The sequence below is a fragment of the Sminthopsis crassicaudata genome, chromosome 4, assembly GCF_048593235.1.
Source record: "Sminthopsis crassicaudata isolate SCR6 chromosome 4, ASM4859323v1, whole genome shotgun sequence".
NCBI lineage: Eukaryota > Metazoa > Chordata > Mammalia > Dasyuromorphia > Dasyuridae > Sminthopsis > Sminthopsis crassicaudata.
Genome location: NC_133620.1, coordinates 179,033,987 through 179,052,519, shown reverse-complemented (window position 1 = coordinate 179,052,519; position 18,533 = coordinate 179,033,987). Strand labels below are relative to the sequence as shown.

The following is an 18,533-nucleotide window of genomic DNA, read 5'->3' as shown; positions in this document are numbered from 1 at the left end:
TATATATATATATATACCTTGAAAGGTAGAGCACCTTCCAAAATCTATGAAAAAATAAGGGGTAGGGAGAGTATAGCAGGATGTTTAGATTAATGGGAGTGGGACAAGGTATTTAGATTAATGGGAATGGGTTAAAAAGGGAGGAAGAGAGTAGGAGAGAAGATAAAGGAGGGATCCATGAATGAGAGAAGGTTAAATAATAGCTAAGCAAGCTAAGGAGTAAAACTAAGTGTAAAGGGCTGAAACGATGAATAGGTGCACTGGAATCAGACAACTGAGCACTTAAGGCTAATTATCCATTAGACAATATTCTATTAGCATATGCTTGGAAAATGGCCCTTCTCACTATTCTGTGCTGGCTTGATCTTTTGGTATATACAGATAATCATAGGAGAAATTAGGTGGTGGAGTAAAACAAGCCAGAGTCACTTTGGAGGAGGACAACCAGAAGGGATGTCAATCGATGGAGAGTGTGTGGCAGTTTGTCGATCTCCTTCACTTCTCCCCCTAAAGACCAAACTTTTGCTTATCCTGAGTCCAACTGATTCTGGGGCCTCCAGGGGGCTAACAAGGATTAGAATTAGAATTTTTTTAGGGGGAAAAAAGTAGGGCTAGAAATCATTTATATATGTCAGTCACATTAATATTATTTTAGATGCATGTCTATGTATGTATAAATGTGTATATGTGTGTGTGGCTATGTATGTAAGTATATATAGGTGGATATATGGATATTTCTATGTATGTGGGTGTGGGGCAGCTATATATATATAAATATATTTTTGTGTGTGTGTGTGTGTATGTGTGTGTGTACAAAAATATATCTGCACTTACAAATATAGCCTGCTTGGAGTAGGTGAGAGATGAAAGAAGAATAAAGCACAAAATGCACAGGAGAGAACAAAAGAATAACCCACAATGAAGCAAGGATGGATGGTCATGAATATGTTTTTATTATATATGTTTTGTGGAAGAAATCTATTATTATATATTTTGAATCCTCCCTGATATTCTGCTGGGCACATGTCAATGTTTTGTTTTATTTCATTTTGTTTTGGTTTTCCTTTTTCTCTCTTTTTTATTTTTTTATTTGTTTTTTTTTAAATTTTGGATTTATCTTTAAATTAAAAAAAAATGGAAAAATAAAATTACTCACAACCCACTACTATCATAATTCATCTTGATTTCGTGCTAAAAACTAAATAGAAAAATGGCTCTGGGTCTGTGTGTGTATGTGTATAGATAGATAGATAGATAGATAGATAGATAGATAGATATAAAGATATAGATATGTGTAAGTATGCATATAGAGGCATATATATGTATATATATTTGGATATTGATATATATATATATATTTATATATATATATATCTTCATTGAAAAAGAATATTAGGTCTATTAACCTCTAAGGTATTTATCTAGGCAGCTAGTGATGCACTGGATAGAATAGCTGCTCTGGAATAAAAAAGACAAGTTCAAATCCAGGTTCAGACACTTACTGACTGTGTAAACTGGGCAAGCCATGTAAACCCGTTTGATCCAATTATCTCATCTGTCAAATTAGCTTGAGCAAACTCCTCCATTATCTCTGCTAAGAAACCCTAAATGGAGTCATGAAGGGTTGGACACAACTGAAAATGGCTTAACCACAACAATAAAGGTATGTATTCTGTTAATCTTTTCATTATAAGAAGTAAGACAGACTATAGCTTGTAATACAGATCATATATGGAAGCTTTACAGAAGGGCATATATCCAATAAGTAACCCTACTTATATATCATGAAGGATATAGAACTCTCCAAAATTTATAAAGAAATAAGGAAGGAGGGATAGGTAGTTGGAAAGCAAAGGGTGAGGAAAGAAGACAAGAAAGAAATTTCTGAGTAGAGGGAGATTAAGTAATAATAAGTCAAGTTATGCAAAACTAATGTAGACAAGATTAGAAGGGAAGCAATAAACAGGGAAAACATTTTTATACCCAAAGGATCTGATAAAGGCCTCCTTTCTAAAATATATAGAGAATTGACTCAAATTTATAATAGTTCAAGCCATTCTCCAAATGATAAATGGTCACAGGATATGAACAGACAATTTTCAGATGAAGAAATTGAAACTATTTGTAGTCACATGAAAAGGTGCTCCAAATCGCTACTGATCAGAGAAATGCAAATCAAGACAACTCTGAGACATCACTACACACCTGTCAGATTGGCTAAGATGACAGGAAAAGATAATGTAAAATGTTGGAGGGGATGTGGGAAAACTAGGACACTGATACATTGTTAGTGGAACTGTAAATGAATCCAACCATTCTGGAGAACAATTTGGAACTAAGCTCAAAAAGTTATCAAATTGTGCATACCCTTTGATCTAGTAATGTTTCTATTGGGATTATATCCCAAAGAGATCTTAAAAGAGGGAAAGGGATCCACATGTGCAAAAATGTTTGTGGCAGCTCTTTTCAGAGAAATTTGAAATTGAGTGGATGACCATCAATTGAAGATTGGCTGAATAAATTATGGTATATGAATGCTATGGAATACTATTGTTCTGTAAGAAACAACCAGCAAGATGATTTCAGAAAGGCTTGGAGAGACCTACATGAACTGATGCAAAGTGAAATGAGCAGAACAAAGAGAGCATTATACACAGCAACAACATTATATGATGATCAATTCTGACAGATGTGGCTCTCTTCAACATTGAGATGATTCGGATCAGTTCCATTTATGCAGTGATGAAGAGAACCATCTACACCCAGAGAGAGAATCATGGGAACAGAGGTTCTCACTCTCTGTGTTATTATTTGCTTGCATTTTGTTTCTTTTCTTTTTTTCAGTTTTTCTTTTTCTTCCTTATTGATCTGATTTTTCTTGTACAATCAGATGGCTCTGTGAATATGTATACACATATTGGATCTGGCATGTATTTCAGCATATTTGGCATGTATTGGACTACCTGCTGGGTGGGGGAGGGAATGGGGGAAGAAGGGGAAAATATGTGGCACGGGGTTATACAGAGGTCAATGTTGGAAAAAATTATCCATGCATATGCTTTGTGAATAAAAAGATTTAATTTAAAAAAAAAATAAGTCAAGTTATGGAGCAGAATTTAATAAAAAGAGTCAGCAGGGATAGGAAATACATGTGTGTAGCTGAGATGTGTGCATGTATGTATGTATATATCTATATATGTATACATAAATATATCTTTTCTTAAATGTAGCTTGCTTAAGAGAGAAATGTGTGTGTGTGGGGTGTATTACATGCATGTATATACCCCCCACACACACACACAAATACACACACACACACACACACACACACACACACACACACATATATATATATATATATATATATATATATATATATATATATATATATATATATATATATATATATATATATATACACCCTTTAACTATAGCCTGCTTGAGGGTGGAGAAGGGAATTGAAAGGGAAAGGGGAAGAATAAAGTAAGTAAGGAATACAGCAGAGGAAAATAAAACAATTTAAAGAAAAGAAGGGCATATATAAGAATCTCAAAAAAATGATAATATATAAATGGAGAACATACATATATGTGTGAATTAGTATGAGTGTATATACATATATATATATATATCTACATGGATAAGATCATGGATGTTTTCACTGATGATATCAGGAAATATGAAATATTGGAATATCTATTACAAATTTTGGGTAAAATTTTCTATAAATATGTGATATTTATAGAATAATAAAAATAATAATCATATTCCTACCTGATTTTATTTGAAATAATAACATTCACATTTTTAACATAATCCAATGTGAATAAAACATTGAAATTCAGACATCTTACTTACCTAGTCTTTTATTTTCTCAGATCTAAAATGAAAACCAAATATTCTTTTAGATTCCCAAATACCTTTTGAAACCCTCAAAGCATCCCTTCTCATACTTTCCTGATCACATACGTAGACATTCGTTCTATGTCTATCACATAAAAATATATAATTAGTTCAAGCTATATCTACTTAATACAAGCAAAGAATTATTCTGCAGAAATATCTGACAGTTTTACTTTGCAGCAGAAAATTGAAATGACCTCTGGGGACTGGAAAGAACCAAGAAATACCTGTTTCTTTCTGTCTTCAGAAGCTATATGAATAACTTTCCCACAAAGTCATTCCACAGCTGTTTATTTGACATCAATAGAAGCTTTTACGTGGAAGGGAACTTCTAGTCTAAATGATATCTGAATTGTTATTCACTCTACAACATTCCTAACTTCACTTAAAGATAATGAGGAGGAACTAGGTATTTGTTGAAGCAGGCAACTCTACTATTAAGCAATTCAATCATTAGGTTATTCTAGTTTTTGGAAATGTTTTCTTTGTATTTATTTGAAATCAGACTGTCCTATTTTTGTCTCTTGCTCTTAATTTTTCCTATTACACTGATTAGAATAAGTATAAACTCTCATCTCCATGATAGATCTTTAAATGCACAAGGGTAGCTATTGCATCCCTAAGTCCTCTTTTTTTCAGGTTAACTGTTATGGGCCAGAACTCTGAACTTGAAACAAAGGTTTCTTACTAATGCAGTAGAATTGATAAAGACAATGGTAGTTCAGTACATGTACTTAGTACCTACTACAGTTCTACAAGATTCACAACCTATGATAAGAAAGCATATAAGCTCAGACAAACTCAGAGATTTAGAGACAAGCAGACAGAAACCTAGAGACTGAAGGCTGGAGCACAAGCCCTTGTACTTACACAGATTCATCCTATCTCACACCACTTTGGTGACAGGCTGTCCTTCGCTTCTCCATTGAAACCAAGATTTGGGAAGGCCTCCAGAAAAGTAGCGGAGCCCCAAATGAAGGAGATAGGACTTTGAAGGACATAATAAAGGATTTGGACTTTAATACCTGGCTGCACTTGTGGTGATTACTCTAACTGAAACAAAGGCTGCCTCTAGAGACCCCAAGAAAACCTCAACTGAAAACATTACATTTTAGAGAGAACATTACAATTAACTGATCCATATATTTCATAGTCTCCAGAACCCTCACACCCTTTCTCTCTCAAATATTACGAAATTATAAATTTATATAGTTCAAAAAGATTTTAGCTATCATACTTGTACTTTATAGTTGAGAAAACTGAGATCTAGTACAGTTAAGTGACTGATTCAAGATCTCATTGATGGTTAATGGTAGCACAACATCCAAATCTAGATCCTCTGACTTCCCATGCAGCACTCTTTCCTTAGTAATTCACTACCTTCCTCACTTCAATAAATTCCAGGGAATCCAAATTGCACAGTAGAAAGAGCACCAGCCCTGGTGTCTAAAGGATTTGAGTTCAAATGTCTGACCTCAGTCACTTAACACTCACTAGGTGTGTGACCCTGGGCAAGTCACTTAATTCCTTGTTTAAAAAAAAAAATCCATTATGTTAATATCATATTAAAAGTAAGAACTTCAACAGTCTTCCAGTGTTATGCCACAGTCTCCTTGAGCCGTTCTACTTCAGTTTCCCTGCACTAGTTTCCCTCATTGTCCTGACTGAGTTTCCCTGAATTGTTCTATCTCAGTTTCCTTAACTGTTCTGCCTCAGTCCCCTAAGTCGTAAACCCCCCCTGGTTCATTAAGACTGAGGACCATTTGCTCTAAGGTTATAAATTGTCAATGGGAGATGAGGAGCAGATCAGACTTCCTGACTCCTAGCTCCTTCTGCCCCCAAGAATTTATGACACTGCCCCTCTAAAATATTCCAAAAGATAAGACTATCTCCGATACTTCACTGACATCTTTACTTCTGTTATTCAAACATTCTGACTCTGGCTTTTAGTAAAAATTTACAACTCCCCCCCCCCCATCCTGAAAAGGCTTCTAATTTTCCCGCTCTTTTTCCTTTCCTTTGTCTGAAGAGCTATAAAAGTGTTTATTATTCCCCCATTCATTATTGGATACTTTGAGATGAGAGTCCTGTCCAGTCAATTAAACTCTCCAATTAATAAAATATTAAAAAACTCTCTAATCTCTATCTTGCCTCAGTTTCTCCAGCATTACATTAGATGTACTGTGACCAGGGAGAAGTTGACTACATTTATCATATCCCTTGTTTCAATCTTGTATTTTTACAAATACAGTCTAGGATTATGTTAACTTCATCTGTTAATCAAGCAAATTAACATCTGGATAGATGAATGCATCTGGGACTGAAGTAATTGAATGTTGAAAAATTATGTACACATTCAGTTTTAGAAATAGTTTTTCATGTTTAAGATTAAAGATGAAAAAACACCATCCATGGGCCCCAGAATATCTTTAACCTCCCACTGAATATTCTAATATGGTTTTTAAAAGCCCATGAACAATTTTTTCTCATGTCTCATCACAATAATCTCTTGGTATTTTTTGTTTAATTAATAGCTGTGTCCATACTTTGGATTAAAAATGAAGAGAAAATCTTGAAAAGAACTTAAAAACAACAGCCAAATTTTACCCTTATTACAACATTATTTTTATTTAGCCAAGTTATTGTATGATTTTTAAATCTTTAATAGTCATAATCTCTTTATGGAACTAATGACAAAAGGTATTAAAAAAACTAGAAATAACAGGATTCTAAAGAGACACAGGGGCAAATGAGAAAAAGAAAGAAAAGTTCACAAAAATTAATAAGATGGTTAGAAATGTACCTAATGCAAAGAAAGGAAAAATAGAACGCATTTTCTAAAAGTGATGGGAACTGATATTACATATAAGTAAATATTCAAAAAATATTTGTTAATCTCCAGTTCCTTATGTTCAATTGAATACAAGAGCATAATGCATATAAAGGCAATTAGAGTTTCTAGTAAAGCTGGACGGGTAGTTTAGAACCAGATAATGGGAGATCCCCAATGTCAAACTAAAGATATTATCCAGTGAATTATCATAATAATCCAAGGTAGAGTTAATGAAGACCTGATCTTAGATGATAGTAGTGATAATGGATAGGAAAATGAGGTATATGAGAAGATACATAGGACATTGTGGTGGGATCAATAGCTGTTCACTGGGCTGGACTTTTAAGGAGGTGAAGAGATCATTTGACTTCCTTGGTGGAACTCTTGTTTTCCCAGAAATCAGCAGGAGTCAGGATAACTAAATGTCTTTATTCTTGATCGTTTTAAGGTCAAGGTCAGGGGATTAAATCGAGAGAGGAGAGAGGAAAGAGGAGAGAGGAGAGGAGAGAGGGGAGAAGGGAAAGAGGAAAGGAGAAGAGAGAGGGGAGAGGGAAGAGAGGAGAGAGGAGGGAGAGAGGAGACAGAGAGAGAGAGAGAGAGAGAGAGAGAGAGAGAGAGAGACAGACAGACAGACAGACAGACAGACAAAGAGAGAGAGAGAGAGAGCATCTCAATTTCCTCTTCCTTCTCCTACTCCCCAACACATGTCACTTCCCCCTCTTTGTCTCACCAATCAAGTCAGCACAGAATAGCTGGGGAGGGTCAACCTTCAAACAAGTTAATAGGGAACCATCCAATTGGCAATTAGTTTTACATGCTTCATTATCCAAGTGCATTTGCTCAGTTCTAGCCCTTTACACTTCCTTGTTGCCTAAGGTGTACTTAACCTATGGGGATTTAAAATAGCAAGTTTTGCTGAAATCTCCACTGATATCCAAAGGAACATTTTTCTGGCTTAATGTCCTGAGTTGCTATGGTAAATGTGGAGCTCAAAGGAAATAACCATTGCATCCAAATTGTTCAATCTTTCAGTTTTGTCCAATTCTTTGTGATTTTGTGGATCATACTGTTTATGGAGCCTTCTTGGCAAAGATACTGGATCTACCATTTTTTCTCATGGTTTAAGGCCAATAGAGATTAACTGACTAGCCCATGATCACATACCTAATAATTATCTGAAACTCAATTTGAACTCAGAACTTCCTGACTACAAGTTTGGTTTTATATCCAATGAGCCCTTTAATTGCCTTACATAAATTACTAACTTTTTAACCTTTGGAATTATATCTTCTTTATTATTTGCCTTTTACTAATCATTTTTATCATGTCTTATGGTTCACTAGTGTTTCATTTCATTCAAACTCCAAATCTGAATCCCTGAAGTGACCTGGTTGAGCAAGCCCAAAATACACACACACACACACACACACACACAAATACATATACATATATATATATATAATTTTTTAAAAGAATGGCCCAAAGAAATAAGTCAAGGTAATTTTATTAGTAATGAAGAGATAAGAGATTCTAGATGATGGGAGATGATAAGAGGAAATTAAAGGATAGGAGTCACACTTTATAAGAATGTAATATTCAAAATGTAGAATATTCTTCCTATAAGCTTAAAGGAGACAAGACAAAGTTCACAGATGAGGCAAAAGTATTTTCCCCACAAACATTAAATATATTTAAAATAAATTCTTCTGCTACATTTTTATTACTGGTCAAGATATTTATTCCTTTCTTCCATCAATTCATTTATTTAGATATGATTTATCAAGGAATTACCATGTATGAGATAGCATGCTGAGTGACAGATGGCAATTGAGAGATGAATTTCTAAAATATTAAGATTTTGAAGACAAAGACTCTTACTTCTGCAGGAAGTCTTTTTTTTTAAACTACTACCACCACTTCCAGACTATAAAAGCCCTCCACTCTAAAGTTCTCTTCTAACTAATCTGTTTGCATCTTGTTGGTATTTAATTATTTAGGGCAATTAGGTGGCACAGTAGACAGCCCTGGGCTTGCCATCAGAAAGACTCATCTTCATGAGTTCAAATCGAGTCTCAGATATTTGGTAGTTATGTGACCCTGAGTAAATCACTTAATCCTGTCTGCCTCAGTTTCTTCATCTATTAAATGAGCTTAGAAGGAAATGGCAGATTACACCAGTATCTCTGCCAAGAAAAACAAAAATAGTGTCAGAAAGAGTTAGACATGACTGAACAGCAAAAATACCACCATTGAATTATTTACATGCTATCTTGCTGTCTCCCTAAGTAAAATGTTAGGTCCTAAAAGGCAGGGAATAGTTTCTGTCTTACTTTGAATCCCAATAGTTTAGCCTGATCTGTCACTATATCCCCAGTATTTAGCACAATGCCTGGCCCATACTAGGTGTTTGACAGATGTTTGATGATTAAGTGGCAAAATGGAATCTCTTGCCTCCAAAGACTTTATTGTATAGTCAGCTGAGTAGAAGTGGTAAGGAACATATCTACAAAAACAAAAACAAAACAAAACTACACCAAAAACATATAATAAAGATAATTTAATATAACAATAATATACTATAATAAATATGAAATGTGAAAGTTCAATATCAAGGCATCAACATAGCAATATATGAATTCAGAAAATGCAAAAATTATAGATTCTTCCAAACTCTGGTTTGGATGTGGTCTCAGGGGCTTTTTAGACCAACAATAGGAAACTTTATAAGAAACCAAGTAAGTGATCATCTAGCCTTTACTGAAAAATCTTTAAATTCAACTTTATCTTTTGAGTCAGACAGCCTATTCTATTTGGTTATAATCTCAGTTTCAAGAGGTATTTTCCCAAGGCAAACCTAAATCTACTTTTCAGAAACATTATACTTTGCTGCTAGTTTTGAACCGGAGCCAAAAAGAAGAGATTTGATCCTTCTTTCCTATGATAATCCTTTCAATATTTGAAGATATCCATCATTCCCCTAATTCCTAAATCTTTTTTTTTCTCAAGACTACACATTCCTAAACTCTTCAATTAATCCTTATATTTCACAGTCTCCAGTCTTTCATCATCCTGGTGTTCTTCCTTTAAATTCTCATCACATTCTCCTTCCTAAATATGTCTGGGATTTAACTCAATAATAAAAAAAATGGCAATCAGAATGGAAGACAGTAAGGTGCTTACCTCCCTATTTCTAGGAAATATTATTCCATAATTGAATAGAGGAATATGTTCACATTGGGAACTATTTGAGGCATAATATTCCTGCAAGGACAAAAGAAAAAAAAATTATTCCAGGTAATGGAAAAGTTCCCTCTAGCCCCACTTTTAACATATAACCCAATTTCTGTTCATTTCCTTTGCTAAGTATTTCAAATTGTGCTTTCAGTATACTTTTGGTTGAATTAAGTTACTAAATTTATTAATATGCTAAAAAAATCTGTGGCATTTTTGAGTTACATCCCCTTCTTATGCATTTTAAAGGTTTGTCATTTTAACACAATATTAAAATTCAGTGTTCTTGTGATTGCTATATTAAAAACTGGAGCACAAATACATTTTTCAAGAAAGATGATGAGAACATCATGTTTTAGTTCAATAAGAAGATGCATTTTTTAATTAATGACATATTTAGTCAGATCTTTAAAGTATGATCACTTATAAACACAATCAGTTCATCTCTACTTTTTGCCACATTCACTGCTCCTTGAAAATTGTTATGAAATAAATTATTGTAATATGTATTTTCTCATATGTACAATACTACAATTGGGATGACATTTCTAAATTTAAGATTCATCAGGAAATAAAATGTAATATGGTATCACTAGCAATATGTCCTTTAAAAATCCCAGTGATGTAGTGATTCTGAACTGTTAATAATTTAAAATAGTAAAACTCCCTTAGCTCCAAGGCCTATGAAATGGGGATAATTATACTATGCATATTGATTATACAAGAAACCCTAGTGCATTATAAAATGTACAACTAGCATATAAAAATACACTCCAGTGTACCATAAATTTGTTTTAATATTAATTTGATAGTTATAATGAATACTAATTGAAATTCATCTTATAACTATTTCCATTGCTTTAGAAAATTTTTGAAGGGGATTGTTTGGTTGGCTTGCCTCCATTAAATATGTATAATCACACGGAATCTCCCCTGGATATATATATCCAGGGGAGATTCCGTGTGATATGCAGGATACACAAATAGCCTTGGATTCAGGAAGATTTTAATCCAACATGCCCTGCCCATACATTGGCTGTGTGGCCCTGAACAAGTCACTTTACCTAAGACTGTAAGCTGCAGAAGAGGTACCAATCTGCTTTGGTAGAAAAAAATCTACACCAGGAGTACATTAAATGAAAAAAAATCACAACAGGTTGTGTGGGTTGAGGGAAGAGGGGAGCCCAAGGAGGTTATATAGGGAAATGGGAAGTAAATTAATTCTCTCTCCCTTAATCAGCAAAGATAGCCACAATTGACTTTACAATAGGCCTTTTATCTCTCTATCTCTTCAAAGAAACATCAATTCTACCCCACAAGCAAGAAGAAGATTTAGTCCTAGCTAGCTTTTATTCCTAGTTCTTTAGTTTTATTTAACTTTATTCATGGAATCTTAAAATATTAATACTGGTCTTCCAGTCTAAAGTCATATTACTTTCTATCTGTTCTTACTCTTTGATTATTTCCGCTGATTTTTCTGATCCTCTGGGCTTTGATACCAACAATATATTTGGAACTACTACACTTAATATCCTTTTCTTCCCTACTATACAAGACCCACAGATTCCTCTCCAGATTACTTGATATCCTAGCCAAGTCTCTTATACAGTGTCATAGCTAAGAAGTATCAACCAAAACTCTTCTCCAGGATGGGGGCAGTATGGTGATGCAGGAGATACTGCAACATAGGAGTAAAAACCCATGAATTTAGAATCTCATTAGCAAGTATAATTACTTAAAATAAGCAGCAATACTAATTATTTTCCTCTCTATCTTGCTCCATCCTATTTTGAATTTCCTGGCAGTAGTTGTGGGGTAAGTAATATCCTAAATTCCAAACATATAAGGTTATCTTTTCTGCTACTTGCCTCAGTTTCCAGAGTAGCTAGTTATAATCACTGCTATTAGGCTCTATGACATAAGGAAACAGTCTACATCAATAGATAGATCACTAGACTACAAAACAAATGACAGGTTCTAGTCTTTGCCCTGCCATTAACTTTGCATGTAACTTTAAGCAAGTCACTTTACCTTCTTCTTTGCACCTCAATTCATTTATAAAATTGGGAGAGTAATGGGAGATAGGGTAAAATAATCCTTAAATTTTCTATTCTAAAAATCATAAGAATCTCTGGAACTCAGTAATTTCCATATTGTCTAGCTTATCTCAATTCCCAGTTGTGACCATTCCTGGATAGCTTAATCATATGACTTCTCATGTCCCAGTACTGATAATGAATTACTTTTCTTTCCAGAAAGTGGATTCAAATAAAACTTTTCTATTGCAAAGTTAGAACTACTGCCAATGAAAACAAAACAAAACTCATTTTAGGTGCCTAAATATTATAAGCAGTTATTTAAAACTTTTATTATAAAGATTTTCATAGCATAAATCTTTTAAATCTGGAGTATTTTCATGTCTTTCTTTTTTCGTGTCTTCTTTCTCTTGGCATTTATCAAAAGTTATCTGTAACTGGAAAAAAAAACCCACAAAAGAACCACCTAAAAAAAGTAATGTAAGAGAGGTTTTGAATTAGAGAGGTAGTGACAATCACTCTCTTTTGTCTTGTAGAAGGAAACAGATGAGTATGGACTGATGAAAGGATGTGAGATTCAAGCTTTTAAACAAAGAAATTGATAGACTCCCTGTCTTCTTCCCTCTCCTGCTGCTTCCTTGGCAGAAACCATCAGCATAATGACAATCCCAAAAGGATGGGAGAACTAAAGTATAGGTGTTAATTAGGGAAAACTAATGAGAGACATATTGAAATTCTGAGCATCAGAAATAGAGACTACTGCTTATAATTCAGGCAACAAGCTCTGCTTTTATCTGTACAATTGAAGCAAATGAAGAGTGTTTGAAAATGAAAATATTGAGAAAATGGATCCCAATTTTTTTTGTTTGTTTGTTTTTAACACAGATATATAGGACTCTCCCATGGAGGAACTTCTTATATTAGTATATACCATATTTTTGGTAGACAATGGAAATTACATTCAGCCAATTTTATGTTTCTTTTTGGAATAGATTTAAAAGGTCATACAGCTTAGTCAGGCTTCTTTTGATTAAGAATTTGGGTTAATAAATCTTAGGAGAGTTGGGGGCTGAGCTGTAAACATGGCAAGAAGATAGTGGCTGGCAAAACATCATGATTTCAATCCCAGAAAAACAAAAATAAAAATAATCTGAAGGAGTTACAAAGAGTTTATCACTGAAGGCAAGCAGCATAATACAGTCAGTGGAAAGAATATTAAATTTGGAGTTAAAACATGGATTCAAATGCTGGTTATTCTAATTACTATTTGTGTGATCTTATACTTAGCATTTGATTTCTCTGTGCTTCTATTTCCTAAATTACAAAATGAAGATTTTAGACTAAATGACCTCCAAGGACCCTTCCAGATGTTCATCTATGACCTTGAAGTCCAGCAATGTATGGAATGTAGTCTAAGAATGGAGTGTCAAGATATCTAGATCTTAATTTTGTCCTTTAAACAATCTAAGAGTAGACCTATACAAAAATCTCACTGAATGATAAGATAGGGAATGGTTGGAGTTACCCTTAATGAGATCATAGAGCTGATAAATGTTAACAACTAGATCTCTGGAGGGGTGAGGGTGGAATTTGGGGGGAGAGGGCAGGGTTCATTTTTGTTATTAACATTTTCCTCATCACTTTCTTAAGTATAGACAATCAGAAAAACCATAAATCAATCCTTGATGTGTACCATTTGCCAATTACAAAGACATACATGCTCATATTGGAAATTTAATAATTGACTCTCCTAACTATAAGAGTTACCCCACCTCACTTTTCTCATAGACCCACTGAAATAATAAGTATCAACCACTAATTGAATATCATGCTTAAAATGGAAAACATCAGTTAAAGAAGAGCATGATGGCTTTTTTTAAAATAGTGTGATTAATTTTCAATCAAGCAAGTGCATTTTAGTTTTTAAAAAATAACTCAGGGATCATATCAACTTATTTTTTAAAGAGTCTTCCTCTTTGCCCTTTTTCTATCTCTCTGCTCTGAAAATTCACTAAAATTAAATTAAATTAAAAAGCTTTGAATTCTGAATTTGGAATAAGCCAGATTTTTGGAAAAAGAAAAAAAAAATCTCACTAATGTTTCTTCTCTATCAGTTATTCACATCTAATCACCATGAGCTCCAGCATTCTTTGAAATGAGTCAGAATGTCATTCTTTGGAATGACTCATGATCCCTGTTCCTTTTCAAAGCTTCAAGTGTCAGTTGGGACCAATCTAAAGATCCCTGGCACCTCTCAGAATGTATTAAATGCACACTTTTTTTCCCCCTTTGTTAGCATCCCAGGGACACAAAATGATTCATTCAATTAATTTCTTATCCTAGGTTAATTTTTGAATGATTATTGAAACAAAATTTTATGCCAAAAATGGATAAAGAAAGCAGATGCTCTAAATTAGCATTGAGAGGAAAACTTGGAAAAAAAAAAAAAGGTATAGGGGTGTGGTGACATGCATAAGAATTTAAATGTTATCCAGCCTTCTTAAGTTTAGAATTTCTTTTGAGGTTAAGATCTTGTATGGTATTTTTGGAGCATCATTTTTTTTTGGCCTCCTTAGAAATTCAGCAATAAAAGTTATCTTCCAGTGATGTGGCAAGAATTACTCCTAAAAAAGGAATTGTGCAATATAAAAAAATACATTTTGATTTAAGCTGCCAAATCATTCAGAATCTTCAAATAAATTTCCACTCAAGTTTAAAAAGTTCTTGAAAAAAAAAGTTTCAGATTTGTCACATGAGATCATCAGATGTCTTCATCATATCATTGTCCTTGGGCTGCAAAGCTTTAAAATTCTTCTACTTTTCAGAGTACCCATGAAGAAGTCTTAAAAATACAAATCAGTGCTTTACATAGAGTTTCATTACTTAACTCAAGAGAGGCAGTTACAAGGCATATAGTACCTACAAGGAGCATTGAGTATTGTCTCTTTCTGGTCTCCAAAAGAATTCTATTAATCTGGAAAATGTCATAATGATCTGGAAGAAGCCTGTCCCTACCCTTCAGAAATCATAGAAAAATTAGAATCAATCAACATTCCTGATTTCAGTCAAAAAATCTAACTCTCTAAAAATTGTTCTACCTATCCTCAAACTCCATTCCCAGTACCCTAGAAATAATGAAAAGCAAGTTCTTTAAAAAAGATATTTATTTCTTATACATTTTAGAGACTTGTTATAGTGGTGTGTGGGTATGGGGAGGGGAGAAGGGGATTACACTACCCTAGAAGAGATTATTCCATATACCAAAAAATATAAAATAGATATTATCCAAGTGATTTATCTTATCCTGAAAGCATAAATTTTTAAGAGTATTATTGTTGTTGAGACATTTCAATCTTATCCAACTCTTCATGACCCCATTTGGAATTTTCTCTGGAGTAGTTTGTCATTTCCTTCTCCAGCTCATTTTAACAGATGAAGAAACTAAAGCAAACAAGTTTAAGTAGATTACCCAGGGTCACATAACTAGTAAGTGTCTAAGGCTGGATTTGACCTTAGATACTTCTGAATCTAGGCCCAGCATTCTACCCACTACATCATCCAGCTGCCCTATCCTTAAGAGTGAAGATTCTGAAATGTGATCAAATTATTTCACAAGAACAGTTCTCTTTTGTAGTGGTAGCATTGAGTCTGTATTCCATAGGGGATAGTGGAAAAAAGGACTTTGCAGATGATCTTCTGAAATGAGAATGATTAGACTAAATAAAAGGGCAAAGGGTGTTCCCTTGGAACTCTACTTTATATAAGTATGTCTAAAAAGTACATGCAAAACTTCAGTCCATCAGCATGACTTTGTGTCTCAGTTCAAGGGTGATTTGGAAGCAAAAAAGAGAGGCATAATAGACAGAATCTTCCATATCAGACAGAACAACAGCAAGAAATAAAAGGAGTCCACATGGAGAAGAGAAAGCCAAGAGGAGATATGCAAATAGTCCCCGAATAGCTGGATGAGTGTCATCACACACGTTGTTCATGTTAAAGAACATTAAGTAAGCCTGTACAGATATGCAGCTTTGGCACTTGTAGAGTGATTGAAGCTTCAGGGAAGATATGTATAAAAATATTATGCTTATATATCATGATTTCTATTTCCATTCCCCTCATAGTTTCTTTTCTGGGAAATTACCCTAAAATCAGTCTTGTTAACAGTTCATTCTCTTATACTTTTCCTTATTTTTGCAATGGAAGCTTATGGGATCATCTTTGATGCCATACCCTAACCATTTTGTTACAATTTGGCATTAAAATTTAGGAATGCGGTACTATAGTTTACCTTTAATATTGAACCCAAATGTGCAAGGCACAATATGATTGCATGTCCCACTTCTGTCAATGACTGGTTATTTGATAAATGGACAAGTCAACCATGAAGGAAACCATAGGGTTGTAATTTCCTCAAGTAAAGTTAAATGATAAATGTGTTCTTTGCATCTTAGATTCATTTTCTAGGGCTTTCCAAATCTTAAAGCATATAAATATTAGCTGTATTATTACTTTTGCTGATGGATTTATGCCTTTATATTTAGAAAAAATTTCAATAATCCAATGAAGTTAGAATGATTTCTCCATGTACCTTTCCATTTTTCTCTTATGTTTTCCAATTATTCCTTACCATAGAATAGTATCTGTTATCCATACTTATTTGTTTTATGTTTTCCAAACATTTTCATCACAGTAATTATGTGAGTGTATAATAAAAACATTATTATTCCAATTTTATGGAAGAGCAAACTAAGTTTCAGAGAAGTTAAATGACTTGGCAACAATGCTAATAACTTATTGAAATCAGAATTTGAACTGAGGTATCTGATTCCAAATCAAAGACTCTTTCAACTAAAATATAAATTAATTAGTATCTACATAGATTTAAGTATTAGAAGCAATGGGCACATAAGGCCACATTTGGAGTCAGGAAGACCTAGATTCAAGCCTTGCTTCCTTTAATGCATATTAGTTGTATGATCATGAGAAAATTGTTAAATTCTCAGTTGCTTAGGCAACTCACTAGGAGTTAAGCCTGTGAAATTCGTCATCATTTACCTTAATGTCTATAGATGCATTAATATAACCTCAAAGGATTATCATTACTATCATAGCAGATAAGTAGGTGAGTCACTTTCTAAAGCTCTGTATCAACATTAGCTATTTTATGATTTTTATTTAAGCAGAGATGATTGTACCCTTGATTCATATAAATTACAAAAATGAACCCAAGATTCTTTCTTCATAGATGGGGGTTTAAGACAAGAAAGTATCTACCACAGCTCTTATTTGTGGATCCTATATTACCCCAGCTACAGAAGCCCCTTTTGAGGGTGACCACATTGCTTCATCCGTTAGTTTCCCAAGCCAATGCTCTCAAAGAAAAGAAAAAAAAGACATCATTGAATTTCTAATTTGGTTTCTTTTTTCCTACCAAGAAGAATAAATATTAGATAAAAAATATGACAAAAACAATTAATGAGAAATTAAAACTTGAGATGGGTAAAGTAGTGAAAAAGTGTTAGAAAATGCAGAAGAAAAAAACTGATTTATAGGGAATTAAAATTATAGGATCATATTTTTAGAAATGAAAGGTTCATAAAGGTTCCAAGATAGTAAGAGAGCATTTTTCCAAGCTCACTGAGCCCATGTTATCAAGTTTGACTGTTTACTAAGTCATGATATGATTATGGAGCCATAGCAGCCCTAATAAAAGGCAGTGGTTAAAAATCATGGGTTTAGAAATAGAAGTGACCTCAGAAATTCTCAAATCTAGCTCCTTAATTTTTTTTCATTATCCTCATGAGTAAACTGAGACCCAGAAAAACTGAGAAAAATGTGCAAGATCACCCAGGAGTAAATGTTTAATGAATGACTCCATAAATAAATGAATGAATAGGTAAATAAATTATAAATTAGATAGACAGACAGACAGATTGATATTGACTTTGAGTGCCTATTTTAGGAATTTGTTGTTGTTCAGTCATTTTGGTCATGCATGACTCTTTGTGACCCATTTTGGGTTTTCTTGGCAAAGATATTGGAGTGCTTTAGCATTTCCTTCTCCGGATCATTTTACAGATGAGGAAATGGAGGCAAACAGAATATGTTGTGTCCTGCTTTTTAGAGCCCCCAAGTTTGGGTGACAAAATGTACCATGCTTTCTATAGCCTCCACACCGGGGTGATTAAAATATACCATCTTAATGGAGAAGTGATGAGGTGGGACTCTAAGGATAGTGGGAAAAGGTAGTCCATTTATTCTAAGAACTTTCCCCTTTTTATGCTCTCATAGCCTTATTTACAAAAACAACACTGAGCATGTGCCAAGTATATACTGAACACATGGGACCACATAAACAACTTACTATATGTTGTTTGCCACCTGGTCTGTCTGATATTACTCTGCTTCAATCACAACACAGGTTGTCACTGCCCCCTCACTTCTCAGGAAGGCTGAGAGCCCTTAGGGGAAATGAGGAACTAAACTAGATATTGTTAGCAAGTTCCCTCTAAGTTGAAAGGTCTTAT

General features: G+C 33.9%; 1 long non-coding RNA gene across 1 annotated transcript in view; it reads right to left on the bottom strand.

Moving 5' to 3' along the window:
• LOC141541201 (uncharacterized) overlaps positions 1-18,533 on the bottom strand; it is a 101,433-nt gene that overhangs the window by 80,354 nt on the left and 2,546 nt on the right. The window contains exon 2 of the long non-coding RNA XR_012481681.1: positions 9,917-9,997. This is a non-coding gene — a long non-coding RNA (uncharacterized LOC141541201). The remainder of the gene's footprint in view (positions 1-9,916; positions 9,998-18,533) is intronic.